This window comes from Vipera berus (genome assembly GCF_964194415.1).
Source record: "Vipera berus genome assembly, chromosome: 1".
Taxonomy (NCBI): domain Eukaryota; kingdom Metazoa; phylum Chordata; class Lepidosauria; order Squamata; family Viperidae; genus Vipera; species Vipera berus.
In genome coordinates, this window is record NC_138202.1 from 50538689 (window position 1) to 50556049 (window position 17361).

The following is a 17361-nucleotide window of genomic DNA, read 5'->3' on the forward strand; positions in this document are numbered from 1 at the left end:
CACACAGTGTGTGAAAAAAATAGTAATTCCAAAGGGTGAAGACGCCATCAACTTAGCAATTTTATAAAAAGGTAAGATCAATTCCTGGATGACAAAGCTATCAATAAAGCTATAATCATAATAGTTTGTCTTATCTATAGAATCAGAGAGGTATGTTGCTATGTAACAGAAAAAAAAGTTATTACATCTAGTGAATCATGGGAAAAAATTCAAATAATGGATTTAATAGACCTGTGGCATAATCCAGCAAAGCTCTTACATTTTTATTTTATTTGGTAATGTGACTATTGTTAGAACTGAATTTTGAGCTAAAACAGATTTCTTATTAGTCACATGGGCTATGCTAGGTGTTTCAAGCAAACAAATAAAACATCAGTCCAGTTTTGTGTGAGTAGTTTTCTTAAACTTCATCAGACAAAACCATGGTTTATGCTTCTTCCTTTCTCTGTATATTTGATTACTTGTCTGCCTTTGCCTTAAACATCATGTTGCAAAATATCTTTGGTTCACACAATTGCATTAATTTATATATGTACATGTAAAGAAAAATGGAATGAAAAAAATCTCTTAAAGAATTATGTGTCAGCCGTAAATAACCAGACTTACTACATGTGCAGAATTCAAGCTAACTACAATGTTCTGCCTACAATAGAAGAATCTCCCCAGTCTTGCAGCCTAATCCTGGGAACAATTAGATAAGGTTCCAAGGCACTTGGGGGAAGTTGGCCCCAGACTAGTTTGGCATTTGATTCCTCCTCCCTGCCTGGCTGGGTACCTCCCAATATCATAATGCAGATGGAAAAGTGGATGGCAAATCTTTCAAGCAATCATTCAAGTCAAAAGTTATGGTCTTTTTAAAACAAACTCACAGCACATATATTACAAAAAAAGAGAAGACATATGACTAATATAAACTATTTGAATCAATGTAGCATCAGTTTTACCAACTTTAAACAAATGGTCAAGAGAAGGAAGTGTTGTATAAGTAACATGGTCTGGGTTTGAAATGCACCAGAAAAAAAAATCAAGTGTTAATTAAAATCAGGTGTCACAAGGATGAATTTCAGGCAATCAGATCTGATTACAAAAATCCAGATGCTCCATAGATGGCAGCATAGAGATAGAGAATGCAACTCTTTGTTACCCTCTAATGGTCATACGGCTTCTTTGGATCAGCGCAGGGAGGGAAGAGAGAAAAACCAGAGAAAAGTTGATATAATTTTCTTTTGTAGTGTAAAAGGAATACTTCCATTTTTATGACACGTGGATTAGAAAAATATTGCAATTATTCTCCTTCCTAAGTAAACAAACAAGACAAGATAAATAAATTGGTTCTTGAGCAAAAATGACCAGATTACATCCACAGAAAAATTCAGTGCAAACAGCAAGTGAACCCCGCATCTTTGGCCTATTCTATAAAGAAATATAGAGCTAATTCTGGATGATAATGTGGAAAATTTGTGACTTACTAGCAGAGAGGTAAAAGCAATGTTTCACATTCAAGATCCCTGGAGTCTTTACGTTTTTATATACAAAACCTCAATCATTATATACAAATTTAACTAGGGTGAAAAAGTTCAAATCTATTCTTATAATAGGCCATGGACTTTATAGAGTAATTACTATAACATGTTTCTTCTGTGGTCAGTGTCTGTACAATTTCATCTTTAGATATTGGAGGCAGAGTTTTTAATGTAAATCAACTATGACAAAGTTCTTTGTTCTCAAATTTAGGTATGCCTTAGTTGCTTGTGTTAATGAATTAATATCAGTATGCCCCTAAAATGTTTAATTAACCTCAGGAAGAACAAATACATGCTCTCTATTAGAAAATATAGGGAACCCACAGTGCAAAATAGCACTCAATGGCCATTTTGAATTCACTAACTGTGGATGAATGTATAATTAAAATACTGGGGATTTAAGCAATATTATATATAGTGCCATGGATGCTTTATCCAACCAATCTAGTGGTTGCCTTGAGACAGGAAGAAAAACTTTTCAATTTCTTAATCATCCATCTATATACTTTGCTAGAGTCTGATGTCAAAAGCTATTTTCTCCAGAAATCATTTGATTATACCAAAATATTTTAGAAACCTGCCAATATACTTCACTCGCTTCTGGAAATAATCTATCACTGAATCAATATTTTTGATAGTTTGGTCTAGTCCACGTGCCTTCAGGAGTGAAGACGATATGTATATTTACCAGACTGTCTAATTTAATTTTAACCTGAATGTAATGTATCTATATATAAAAAGCTCAATTTTATGGAGTAGGAGAATGAATGAGAACAAAATGAATGGGAAGAAAGATACACCATCCCAGCATGATCTGGGAAGTGCGATGTATTATTCTCCATTTTAAAAGAAAGATAACTTCCAAATATTTTATAGCTTTCTTCATACTCTACACCCCTTCTTTAGACCAAGCTAATGGAACCAATGCATCTTCTATATTTTATTGTCCTATTGCCATTGTTTTAAAATATTTTTGTTAAAAAATTAACAATTAACCAACTTTGTAAACCACCAAAATCACTGATTATTTGCCAGATCAGGAATATATTTAGTTTAATTATTTATTTGATTAAAGTTAATCAATTAATAAACTAAATCATTTCTTAAAAAGTCAGAGTATACTCTGGCTTTTTTTTAGGGCCAAATATATACTATACTTCCTGTCTAAGCCTGCCCTGACTCCTGACTCCCCTCCCCCAATCATCTTCCTCTTTTCCCTTCTTTTAATACCACATTGGACAATCTTGACTACTCAACATTTTCTTCTGTCTGCTCATTACAGATAGTCCTCAACTTATTACCATTTGTTTAGTGGCCATTTAAAGTTACCATGGCACTGAAACAAGTGACTTCTGACCAATTTTCACACTTATGACCGTTGCAGCATACTCATGATCATGAGATCAAAATTTGGATGCTTGGCAACTGGCATGTATTTGGCATGTTGCACTGTCCAAGCTAAGTTTAGAATTCTATCTAAAAATGTACGTTCAAGATGCTTATGTCAGGGTACCTCATAAAATTAAAAAATAGAAATTTAAAAATAGATTAGGGAAAAAAATCCCTTCTTGAGAAATGTGATTTCCCCCCCCCCCCAGCAAAGGCTCCTAGGTCCAAACATCAAAGTAGTAACAAATAATGGGCATAAACAGGAGGGAATGGAGATATTCTATGTCTATGGCATATTTTACTTGGCTGGAATTTTGCTGATATGGCTATTGCCTATTGCTGGCTATAATATTTACAACTTACTGCAATGGAAGGGAAGCTAGCAAACATAGATACAGGTAGTCCTTGACTTATGACAAAAATGAGCCCAAAATTTCTATTGCTAAGCAAGGCAGTTGTTGTGAATTTTGTCCCATTTTACAACCATGTTTTCCTACAATTATTGAATGAATCAGTATGGTTGTTAAATGAATCATGTGGCTGTCCAGTCTCTTCTTAAAAACTTCCAGTGTTGGAGCATCCACCACTTGTGGAGGCAGGTTGTTCCACTGGTTAATTGTTCTGTCAGGAAATTTGTCCTTAGTTGGAGAAATTGGAGCAAAGTAAAATATAAGGCTCTCCATTTCAAAGCTGAAGAGCCAGTGCTTGTCCAAGGACATCTCCGTAGTCATGTGGCTGGCATGACTAGACACCAAAGGCGCACGGAAAGCTGTTACCTTCCCACCGCAGTGGTCCCTATTTTTCTACTTGCATTTTTACGTGCTTTCTAACTGCTAGGTTGGCAGAAGCTGGGACGAGTAACAGGCGTTCACTCTGTTACGTGGCACTCGGGATTCGACCCGCCAAACTGCTGACCTTCTGATTGACAAGCTCAGCATCCTGTTTTGTCAATTGGGGATCCTATGCTAGAGTGGAGCTTGCTAGACGGTTCTATGATTGTTAATGGAACACACTCTCTGTATGTTTTTCCAGCATTCTGGACTTTTATTTTTTTTAATCTTAGTTTTATTTTAATTCAAATTTATTCTTTTAATGGTTTTTATATAGTTTTGATTATTGGCTATGTATGCTGCCCACAGTCACTATGTGAATACAAATGAAAGGAAGGAAGGAAGGAAGGAAGGAAGGAAGGAAGGAAGGAAGGAAGGAAGGAAGGAAGGAAGGAAGGAAGGAAGGAAGGAAGAAAGAAAGAAAGAGAAAGAAAGAAAGAAAGAAAGAAAGAAAGAAAGAAAGAAAGAAAGAAAGAAAGAAAGAAAGAAAGAAAGAAAGAAAGAAAGAAAGAAAGAAAGAAAGAAAGAGCATAGCAATTTGAAAAGCCTTGGTAAGCTATTCCTTCATGTTAGAAAGTTAATTACTCGGAGTTTTTCTACTCCTCTTCCTTTCTTCTCTGTCTATTCCTATGTATAGAATAAAAGAAATAGGATTTTTAGTTTCTTTCCATTTTAAAATACATGATTCCTCACAAATATTTGAAAATGTTCATATTTGTTGTAGTCACTTTCATGAGAATTCTGCTGGACATCAAAGAATCACAGAATTTCATAGATCCGGTCTGATCTGACTTCTTTGAATATACTGAAATGCAACGCAAATCCCTTGAAGGCAGGCTCTATCCAAGTCGCCCGTATGATCTAAGTCACTCCAATCAGGTTGGCTTTGCTGCAGAAACTATTAAAGCTTTTATACAGCATTTTGTTAGTATCCAACTATCTTCAATTAGATTTCTCCTACCAATTTCTCTTTGTGGCTATTTCAGTTTTATTCTGAAAGTTTGGGGCAGGGTATCTGGATATCTCCATATTACAATTTTCTGCACATAACAACTATATGAAACGGAGCAGTCAGCGAACAAAACCTGGATCACAATGTGCTTCATGGCTGAGTTGAATTTTCACTTTGTACCAGCATTCTTGGCCATAAATCTCTAACCACTATGCATATTTTCTCTCCGTATTTCAGAATAATCAGCCTAATGGAGTCATCCAAACAGCTAGATGTAGGCATAGAAAATATTTCCTTAATTTCAAAACTAATAATATTTCACTAGCAGTGCACATTGCTGCTGACATGTCAGAATGAGGAACAAGAGAATTTTCTGCTGCTCATCTGTAACTCACTACACTAATTTTTAAGGAAGATTAAAAAAAGAAGGAAAAAAGTCACTTCTAATCTCCTTTGCTCATTTTTGCTGCTGCAGCATGTAAAAGCTTAATTCAGATTATTTACTCTGCTGTATCTAAGACTATATCCGATGTTATTGCTGGTTATGAAAGTAAATACACTAATCCAAAAGAAAACTCTATGGATGAGAAGGAAAGAGTTTGAGTAATCCTCCCAAGTGATCCAGAATTGTAAAGCTGGCGTGTTAAAAAAGAAAAAAGATTTTGAAGATTCTGGACATAAATATAACATTTGTTGGCAGAGTGAGCAACGGTTTTGCCCCTTTGCTACTCAACAAAGTAGAGTCATTAACTTTCATTGTGATAGGAGCATCAAGGAGCCACAGATGGAGCAATGGGAATCATTTACATGGAACATTAGTTTTAGCAGCTCCTTCAGGGCAGTCAAAGGAGGTGGCCTATGCATAATTTTCAACTTGCCAGGGCCCTAATGTGCCATAAAAATAGGAGATGAGGATATGAAACATAAAGGCTGTAACTGCTGAAGAATCTCTCCTTTTGATTGCTCTAATTTCATATAAGATCATGCCACTTTTTGTTTCTAACAGAACTCTCGTAGTTTCTGAGAAACAGCAGGCATTAAACACTGTGGGGGATGGATTTTCCACATGCATGATGTGTCTTGTAATGTGGGCTTTGCAAAAGAATGGATCTTCCCCCTCCTATTTTAGATTGCTAATTCATGTTCCAGCTCCTAAGGGACAGCTCATAATGACAGCCTATGCATAAAGACTGTGTTATTATCAGGCAAAAAAGAAGATGGGGACACAATAAATTTTGCTGAGGTCAGTATTAGAGAAATTATTGTCCAAGCCTATAGTGCTTATATTTCCAATGCATTTTCTCTATCTTTCCTTGGAGAATACGTTTAAATTATCAGCTCTTAAGACCACACTGAAGAAACCAAAGCCCTGCAAAATCCAATATTCTGTTCCCATATTGACCAGCCAGATGTTTGCTTGGAAGCCCACAAGCAGGAGAGCAATAACTAACTTCTGCTCATTTCCCCAGAAGCAACTATATTCAAAGGACACTTCCATTACTACTGGAAGCACTAGATTGTGTTTGATGCAGTTTCTTTTAAATCTAAGTTGGTTGTGGTTTCTGCATTTTGTGGTAGCAAATTCCAAAATTTTACTATCCGTTTGTGAACGATTATTTTCTTTTTCCCTAAGTGAAATATTCCAACACTGAGTGTCATGAATTAATATGGGATACTAGCATTAGGGATAATGTTTTTTCGTTACTTTCTTTTCTTATCATTGGGAAAATATAACTGTCTTACAACCTTTCACTCACTATTTTACTCCAAACTATGTAGGGCAAATACTATAGTCTTTCCTAATAGGTGTGCTGCACTTTGGAATTGTTGATTATTGTTCTCAGCTCTAGGATGGATGGATGGATGGATGGATGGATGGGTGGGTGGGTGGATGATAGGATACTTCAGTATTAATTTAGAATTACTCATAGCAAAACTTGTTCACTTGTTTTATTGAATATTTCTGTTACTAACTCAAGGTCAATTTTAACAGAAAATAAAGCACCAGTACTATTATGGCTCTCATTCTGAGATTCTGATCATCTGATCAGCTACAATGTTTTCCATCTTCCTTCTCCCCTTAAATCAATTCATTCAGCGTTCATTCAGGCTTGATCCCATTTCTTCCATGAACTGTCCTTATGTATCCTACTCTCAATGCATTCAACTGCATTCAGGATACCTTTATCTTCCTCCTGAAATCCACAACTCCTACAAAATGAGCAGAAGCAATCTCTTCTACACAGAACAACAGAACACTCCTACCCACTATCTTCCTAAGAACCTTTGCACATCTTCAAATGTTTCCATCCATTTTCCTATTTTTAGTAAATGTTTTATCGAGATACACTGAATCATTCACTTGCTCTAGTTTTTCATTGTTTAGTGTAATTTGCAATTATTCAGTCAATTTTCTTTACCAAACACAACTCTACTGATCTTTAATAAATGAATTTTAAGATTCATGTTACTTCTTGAATTTCTCTAATATAGCCTGAAAGCCATTTGAGTTTTCAACCAACAACACAGCAAAAGTGCATGTATATTTACATGCATAAGCAACTCTTCTCTAATTTCACTACAAACATTCTTTATACACTTATCTCTCTCTTATTAAAAAACATTAAATAACTAGGGGAAAACTGTGCATCCTTATCTTATTCTACACTCTGCTCAATTTAAACTAACCATTCTTTTTATTCTCTCACATATTGTACCTCTGTCATATGCTACTGTTAAAGCATTCAGCAACCAAACTTTACATTATCGCATAATATTACATAATTCAGGCCTATTTACTTTAACATATGTTTTTTTCTAAATCAAGAAGTACACAATATTCTTTGTCATGTTTATACTTTCTCAGGGAACCTCTGAAGAATAAAAATCTGGTATGCACACACACCCTGCTATATTATAATTCTCAAGTATTACTCATTTTACCTCTTGCAACTCTATTCATATTTACTTATCTCCAGTGCTTTTTTTGCAAAAAAAAAAAAGTGCCGGAACTCACACATGTCATACAACCCACCTTGCCTACCCTGCAAAGTTCCATCCAAAAAAGGTGCCGGAACTCCATTCTGGGCGTTCTATGACAAAAAAAAGCCCTGCTTATCTCCCTTCTTACGCCATGCTACCTCACCATTTTTGCTCACCATTTTACCCCAGACATAGTAAAGACACTGTAGTCTTTACTATTTTACTGCTACTCTGTTCTACTCTAGCTTACTGGAGTAAGCTACATTATCATTTTTCAATAATTTCTCAGCCCACATGGCTCCTTTTTCATCATTTTTTTTCTTGAACAGTAATATTTTTAATATTCTGTTCAATTTCATTGTGTGTGATATCACCATTCCCACACAAATCTCTGAATACTTTTTTCCAATATTCCTGTACTTCATTTTCACTCCAAATGATTTCATCGCTTTTATTCTTACTTATACTTCTCTGCTTTAAATTATTGGTTTAGTTCTTTTTACATACTTCTAAAGTCTGTTTTGTAACATCAAGATCCAGAAGGATATGGATACAGGCTTTTGACATGTTTACTATCATCCCTATGTTTGTGATTCATCAGTGAATTTTATAATCATTCAGACAGATCTTTAAAACCCTTTCAGTGTCTTCAAAGTTCTAACCAATGAATGAAACCTTAAGATTCATTCCATTGTGGGAAGAATCCAGAGAAAGAAATACTTCGGAAAATATTAAAAAGGCAGAATATATTTCCCCAAAGGAATAATGGAGAAGATCTTTAAAAAGACAGAAAACATCCCCCAGAAATCAGCCCCAGCCCCTAGACAGAGGCCAACTTTTAGAAATGCAAATTCAATATTGCATTCAGAAAGGTTGGGGTCAGAAGTTAGAAGCTATGAGATTAGGAAGGCAAAGACCTCTAAAATCTACATACCCCACCCAAAAGACATGACCTTTTGGGGACATAATAGGATTAAACCACCAATACTCAGATCAAAGTACATGACACAGGAAATACAAAGCTTCAAACAGGAACAGGAAACAACCTCAAGAGCCCCAGAAGATATAAAAACCTATCACTCCCAGCTACATGTGGTCAGCTTTCCCAGAGCCATGCTTCTGTCTGGCTTTGCTCTTCAATAAACTCCAACCTTCTTTCTAAAGCAGTCTCCATTTTGTTTATTCCCAGCTTGGACTGGACCCTGATGAAGATTTTTCTTTCTACACCATCACATCCTGAAAATATAGCCCTAGAAGGTAGCACACTTGTTTTGACAAACTGGCCAAATGATTACAATCTCAATCCTTTTTAGTAAGAGTCAACTATTGCTTCCTTTGAGATGGAGGCAGAGGAAGAGTTCCTTCTCAATGACAAAACTGTAGAGTTCTATTGCTTAGTCCTTTTAGTTCGTGGAGCTGCTGTTCCTCCAGAGGCCTAGGCACTTTATCAAATAGAAACTCCTAAAATGTTTTTTGAAATTCCAGAACATGAAGGCCCTTTTTGACAGTCTTAGGTCTTTGTTTCAATGTTTCTCTCTCCATCCCCTCCTTGTGGCTTCCTTCTTCTTTGATCAGGTTCTCCCTCCACAAGTGTTTCCAGTATCTCATTCAAGAATTTATCATCTCCCCTGATAAATTGGAGGGAGGGGAGGTTAACTTCTAGCTCCTTCTCTTCCGGGGGGGGGGTGTCAGTCATCCTGTACTTGTAGCAGCTGTAGTTCTTGTTGTCTTCAGGGAGGAAAACAAATAAGATGCACGTAATTATTCATAAGAATAATTCCTTCTGTCTCATGTTGTAGAGTATAGACAATAAAGTACATGTGAACAAAAATAGTCAAAGACCAATTTGAACTTCCTATTCACTGAGGTTCATTGAGGTTGCTCTTGAGGTTGCTCTTCAAAAGACATAGTTTCCTTGTATATCTCCTGAAGCTGCTGCAACTAAGCAAGACCAGCAATGCTCCAATCACACACAGGGAGCAATCAGCAGCACTCGGGAAATCAGGAATCAGGAATGCCTCTGCCTCTGTGGCTTTTCTTTTTTTGTTTTCCTTCTTTATTTTCTCTGTTTCCTCTCCTCAGTCAAACTGTTCCCCATATCCCACAGTTGGAGATAAATGCAGCGTACATGTACACTCAAAATACTGGGTAATGGTTAGGGGCTAAAAGGCTGGATGTGACTCAGTTTTTCTGGGGCTCTGTCTGGGAGGTCATAATCCTAAAGAGTTACAACTTCTGACCAACAAGCAAGTTGTCCCCTGTGACCCACTTGTGATCCTCTGAACAATGTATTGGATAAGTCCTTCAGTTATTCTTTCATCCATATTCTTTTCTTTGCATGAATTTATCTAAATTGCTATTTACCATTTTACTGACTCCTCATCAAGCTTCTTATGAAGCTCTTTTATAAGCCTGTTGTACCTCCTCCATTATTTGCTGCTGAACTCCCACATAAAATATCATGTTTACTGCTCTTGTTCACAGGCTCTGGATCACAAGCTCATGGGACTGGCAACCTACTGATAGATCTCAATAGCTGCTGACTACCCCCAGCTCCAGATAGCTCGGTGACGCACCTCAAGCAGCAGATCCCCCTTTCCAGATTCCATACGCCAGAGCACACAGCAGTAGCTCAGGGGGGGAAAGCCTGAAACCACCATAAAAATAGGGGCAGAATCCAACCTGTTCAGTATATATAATGCTATGCCACCTAAAGATGATTGAACAATCAGTTTCTGTATTTTATTAGTTGCCAATATTTCATTTATAAAACTTTTATTTCATATTTCCAGGTTGGTCTATCCAGAGTTAAATTAAAATCCAGGAAAAAAACCAGATTTAATATTAACATATATGATTTCTTGACCATATTTTCTTGTTCTATGCAAAATAAACTTTAAATGTGTTTTTTTTTTCTTTGAAGCACACATTTTAAATTTTGGGATACATTTCTCAATGAAGATTTGCACTGAAAAAAACCCAAACAAATGGGAAATACAGGAAATTATTCTATTTTACTTCACCAATTACTTGAATAATAAGGAACAAGTCTATTTTAATTCTTCAGATTTATTATCTAGATTATATTATGCAAATTCAAATTCTGACTTGGCATCTTAGTTTGAATTCAGATGGCCAAAACTTACTTCTCTTACAAATACTATTCCTGCCCCAGCTAATCAATTCGTTTATAGGACAGCCTGGCATCTTTCCTTATCTGTTCTGCTGTCTTTGTTGTAGGTTCTCAAGCTATAGATGCTGGTGCATCCCTATGACATGTCACTCTGAGTTAATATATGCACAGAGGCCCACAGACGGAGACATGAGTCCAGCCTTTTGCCTTTTGTTTACAGGCCATTTTTTCTCGCTTCCTTTCTAGTTTGATCATGTTTAAGATGACATGACCTACTTAAGCTCCCTGACCTAGTTATAGCCAAAACACAAGCTCTAAATGCTCATTCCAGGGCAATGAAGGAACAAAGACAGTGGAGATTGGGGAGAAATATCATCAATATTGTTGTTATGAAAACAAACTCACCCTCGCTGGGTGTCTACCACTGACTTTTTCCAATCATTCTGATTCTAAAGGGGACCTAGAGTGTTATGTAGTGCTTTTTTTGTAAAAGAAAAAGGTGCCGGAACTCACACATGTCATATAACCTGTCTTGCCTACCCTACAAGGATCCATCCAAAAAAGGTGCCGGAACTCCGTTCTGAGCGTTCTATGAGAAAAAAGCCCTGGTGTTATGTATTGAGCTTGTGGTATTACACCACGTGCGTTGCTCCAGAAACCCAAACAGGCTGTCTCCGGTCCTGCAATTGGTCAGCCCCAGGCAGCAAGCGCGGGTTCAAACCTATTGGCTGCCACCTTAGGGCTAGGCTATATATTGTGGCTGGGTGCGGCCCAAGCTCAAGTACAGTTCCAGCAAGAATAAAAGAATGAGTTCTCTGTACTCAGCCTTGTGTCATCATTCCTGCTCACCAGAGCCCACGACATAATATAGAGATTCAGGTGTTTTACCAGTTTTTTTGGTATAGAGCTACCATCCATCTGAAACTTTGTTTGATCTTTCTGCTGCTCAACTATATAATATATGATGAGCATTTCAAAACTATAAATGCTACATTAGCTTCCTCCTATCTCCTCACTCCACAGTGCTCCCATTACTCCTTTTAGCTTCATTGACATGACTGACATGACAATCATTTTTCCCTGGGCTTCATTCCTACATAAATAGGTTCCTCATTGGTGACTTAAGACAGATGACTCATTTTTATAGTATCTACACATAATGTTTCCCTTCTCCCCTCCCCCACCAATTCTTTGAACAAATGCATGATGTGTTGTGTCCAAGCTGAGCAAGGTATGTTGCCTTTTTCTTCAACTAGAACATTAGAACCTTGTTAAATACAGTATCAATAACATACTTTATTTTTTCCAATTCGATTGTGTATGGAAAAGAAACATGTAAAAGGGCTTGAGACTGACTGACTCTGTCTGCCCATGAGCAGGATAACTCTGAAAACAAAGCAAATCAGGACCAAATTTGTTGTGACAGAGAAGACAGAAAAAGATAATCTGAATTTCAAAATGGACCAGATAAGGTCTGCTGCTGCAGAGGAAAAGATTGTAGGGAAAAAATCCCTAATACATCTCTGTGGGAACTTTGGAATGCCTCCAGTTCCTCCATTCTAAGTCCAACACACATAAACACAGAGGTGACACAAATGTATCCACCCTGAGTAGCCTACACACACACACACACACACACACACACACACACACACACACACACACACACACCGCCAGAAACACACTCTGATTAGTCCCTGGGGGAAAACAGCACATGAAAGAAAGATGATACTTCGTTACCCAGAAGAAAATGCAGACACCTCCTTTGAACACTTCGGGGGGGGGGAGGTTTGCAAAGAATCCATGAAGACAAGCTCTGCATGCTATTATTTTCTTCTATTTCTTCTATTTATATGGCTGCCCACTTGCCAAGTGACTCTTGGCAGCTAATAAGGATTAAAAATATCAAACATGCATATAACATCAGCAGAAATCATACATAGCAGCAAGAACAACAACTTATCTATCATGAATTAAAACAGCTTACATCCTAATCCAATGCCAGAAGAAGAGGTCATCAGAGATTTTCTCACGGTTAGATTAGACTCTCAGTTTTGGTCATAAGTTGAGGACTGTAATGTATTGGGATTTGTACTTGAACTGATTCACATGTCTGTTTGAATGCTGCTTAAGGTTGCTCAATGGTGTGTCTGTGTAACGGTCACTGACTAAGCCAGACTTGTTGTCTCCAAGAAGATCATTGGATGACTTGGGGCCGGAATGGGTTCCTTTAAACTTATTAGCCACCGCCTAGTGGCCAACCATATAAGTAGCTGCGCAGCAGCCTCTGTTTCAGTTCTGTTCCTGTTTATCTAAATAAAGCATGTTCCTGTTTGCAACCTTCCATCTTGCTTATTGCCTGCAAAGTACCGGCTACACAACAAGGACTATCTATAATAACCAGTGGTTTGTTTTTTTTGTAAAAGAAAAAGGTGCCAGAACTCACACGTCATAAAACCTGCCTTGCCTACCCTACAAGGTTCCATCCAAAAAAGGTGCCGGAACATCTATGAGAAAAAAAGCCCTGATAATAACACCCAAGATGGGTCAGATGGACCATTGTGAGAACATGGGTCTTGGCAGTCAGGTTCATCATACCTTCTCTAAAGGAAGTGCCTGTGCTAATATCAGGCCTGTCCATTAACCATAGGATTCTAGCTGGACCCTGGTTTCTAAAGCAACTTTCTTCAGCTTGGACTGCTTCAGAGACACTCAGCTGAACTTAGAAATCCAAAGTTTTATGACTCCTCAGGATTTTAGTAACAGAAAATAGCCAGCAACAATAACAATAGGAAGTCCAATGACTCCTTCAAGACAAATATTTATTGTCTCTTTCTTAATCTATAGACTGTGATTTATCTTTAATTTTCAATGGTAATCTTTATCATCTCTGCTGCCACAGAAAACTTTCCACCATACCATATAGCAGGGGTCTTCAAACTTGGCCCTTGTGGACTTCAATTTCCAGAATTCAGTACATGGGACAATCACTTACAAGCCCTACGTAATCTATTCCAATTTCACTCTTTACATATATGAATCCAGGCATATGTTGGATGACCATTCAGTTCCAGAAAAAAACATCATCTAAAGTTGCTCTAGCACGATCTCATCAGAGTATCCTGTTTTGACAAAGATCGATGTAGTATCTGCCGTGTGTGTGTGTTAATGTTTTATTAATTTTACAAATTGAAAGAAAGGGGTAGAACCAGGAGCAAGCAAAGAGAACTATATTGATTGCACAAATAATTTCTAACAGCAAAAACTTTTAACAATGAGTATGGTTCAGTTAAAAAAACAAACTAATGTATTTCACAAACATTTGGATATAAAATGTTTTATATATTGGACAGACACAAAGCAACCTATTCCCTTCTGAACAGTAGAAAAAGACCATATCTCAGTGGCAAAGGATGTGTTTTGGATGCCGAAAGGGCCTTGGCATCAGTGAATAAAAAGGTTGTTTAAAAAGTGACAGAATGTCTTTCAGAGTGTACAGTGCTTGACAAGGTAGCTAAATATCTGCTTTCATATACCAGTAATATCTTCATAAGATTTACATATTGCTCCTATCCATAAGAGACTGACCTCAGGAGATCCACCTTCTTTTCCTGCTGTCCAGCTGATCAGTATACCAGCAGGGCATCATTGCCATGAGCAATGAAAAAATCAGTAACCTGTTTCATACCAGCCAACTGATCAGATTGATCAAATAGCCAATAGAATTCAGTGTCAGAATGTGTAAAATAGTTCACGTTAGAATAAATAGCCTAATGTCATAAATATGCAAACAGGGTCTCAGCTGGAACTGATTAACCAGAAAAATGATCTTGAGATTGGGGTGAATGGTTTGATCCCAGTGTATAGCTGCAGTGATAAAGGAAGCATCCATGTTAGAACTTATTAGGAAAAGGATTGAAAATAGAATGGCCCGTATCATATTGCTTTTAAACAAATCTATGGTGCAGCTGCACTTGGAATGCTATGTTTCTACTCCACTACATTCAGGAAGAATTTTATAGAGCTGGAAAGGTTCAAATAAAGACAATTCATGGAGTTGGTCCAAATTACAAAAAAGGAGGAGGAGGCTGGTACAATCTTGGTGCTCTTTAAGTTCAAATATGTTAGAAACATGTCAACCCTGAAGTGATATATAAAATAGATAAATCTAATACTTCATAAACTTTTGGAAAGATCTGACTGAATGGCTGCTCTTAGTTGCCAGTGGGAAGAAGGAAATGTTTCAGGGCTCAGCTACAGCTAGGAAAAGTCTAGCAATAAAAGTAAAATTGGGCAAGCCACATTACATACATCTGAGCTTAAAACAGACAGGAGTGAAAAACTGGAGATCAATATATATTTATTGGAACTGTTCTGACCAGAAAGGAGGAGACCAGGAGAGATAATGAGAGACAAAAGTGATTAGAATGGATTCCTAGGGGGTCAAATGACAAAACTGCATATAGTACATATGATTGTAGTTTAAGGTAAAGGTAAAGGTTCCCCCGCACATGTGTGCTAGTTGTTTCCGACTCTAGGGGCCGATGCTCATCTCCGTTTCAAAGCCGAAGAGCCAGCACTTGTCCGAGGATGTCTCCGTGGTCATGTGGCTGGCATGACTAGATGCCAAAGGTGCACGGAACGCTGTTACCTTCCCACCGCAGTGGTCCCTATTTTTCTACTTGCATTTTTTATTTTTATTAAAAAGTTTTAGAATACATTTTAGCTTTAACAAACAACAAAAACAAAACAAAAAAGGGAAAAAAAGAAAAAAACCCCAGCCCCCTTCCCTCCCACCCTCCCCAACCCTCCCCAACCCCACCCTCCCTTTCCCCTCCCCCCCCACTTCCCAGAGCAGAATACAGGGTATAAAAATACAAACAATCATAATCTAGCTTACGCAAACAATCCTGAACTATATAGACTATCGAACTTTAACTCATATAGATAAACTCCAAACATATATATATATCATATCAATAATTATTCTAAAACAATATAATACTTTTCAATCTACCCAATAAAAACAATCACAAATAAAACAATTTATATCAATTGTCTAACGCTGTTCTTCTTCCCAACTAAGCTTTAAATTCATATTATCCTGATAATATGAATTGCATTTTTACGTGCTTTCGAACTGCTAGGTTGGCAGAAGCTGGGATGAGTAACAGGCGCTCACTCTGTTACGTGGCACTCGGGATTCGACCCGCCAAACTGCCGACCAACTGATCGACAAGCTCAGCATCCTAACCCACTGAGCCACCGCATCCCTTGATTGTAGTTTAGGGTAATGGATAAAAAAAGTTTGCAAAAAAAAAAGTACTTTTCAGACCTAATCAGCAATTCCAGCACATTTAATTCTCCATCTGCATTCGTATACTATAGGTTGTCCTTGACTTATGGCCATAACTGAAATCAGAACTTCTGTCACTAAGTGAAGTGGTTGTTAAATGAATCACACCTAATTTTATTACCTTTTCTGCCGCAGTTGTTAAGCAAGCCACTGTGGCTGATAAGTGAACCACATGGCAGTTGAGCAAATCTGGCTTCCCCGCCCCCCCCCTTGATTCTGCTTGTTGGAAGACCCTGGGGAAAGTTGCAAATGGCAATTATGCAACTGGACACAATGCCATAAGTAGCAGACCAAGTAAACCTGCTAGAGCAGTTTCCAATATTTTTGGAGAGTTTCTTACAGAAACCAAACTATTTTATTCAGTGTCACTATTTTAGATTCTATTGAGATAGTTTTGTACCAAATGGGTCAGAAAATATGAGATTATCTCCTTTAATGACTACACTGATCTGAAACTTACCATATTGTTCTTCATCTAAGATCACATATAAGTAGCTAAAATACGTTATTCAGCAAAGGAAATTATTTAGACAGAACTGCAGACATCCGAGCAGTGTTATTCATAACAGAGAAATTATACATCCCTACATTATTGCAGGTAAATCACAAATTAATTCTCATATATCTGGAACAAACAAATTTCATTTCCAAATGGACTGAGTTGCAACACTCATTTCTAGATCAATAACAAAAGAAACAAACAAAAAAGAGAATACTTTCTGGAAAATCTTTTCTGTTAGTGGACAACCAGATGCACCTGGTAACAGAATATATCAAGTTAGCATGAGCAGTCTACTTCCCCTCATGCTTCTCTTAATCAAAATTAACATACATTCTCCTTAAGCATCCCGCTTCCTTTGCAAGGACTGTGAAAGATTACTGCAATGTGTATTTTCTCTCTTCCATTACTGTAGTATAACTGAATCCATGTACTTTTCCACAGGATCATTGAACTATCGAACTGGAAAAGTCCATTTAGGGAATTCCCTCTGTTTAGCACAACTCAGTGAAAAATCCAGATTAAAGCACCCCAGACAAATGGCTGTCTAGCCTCTGTTTAAATGCATTGAGAAGAAGAACATATCACCCTTCTAGGTAATTGATTCTATTGCTTTTACTATTTAATTTTATTTTTAAAAAACCAAGGATTTGCTTCCCTAGAAATATGATCATTGTTCCATCCATGAACTGCTCTT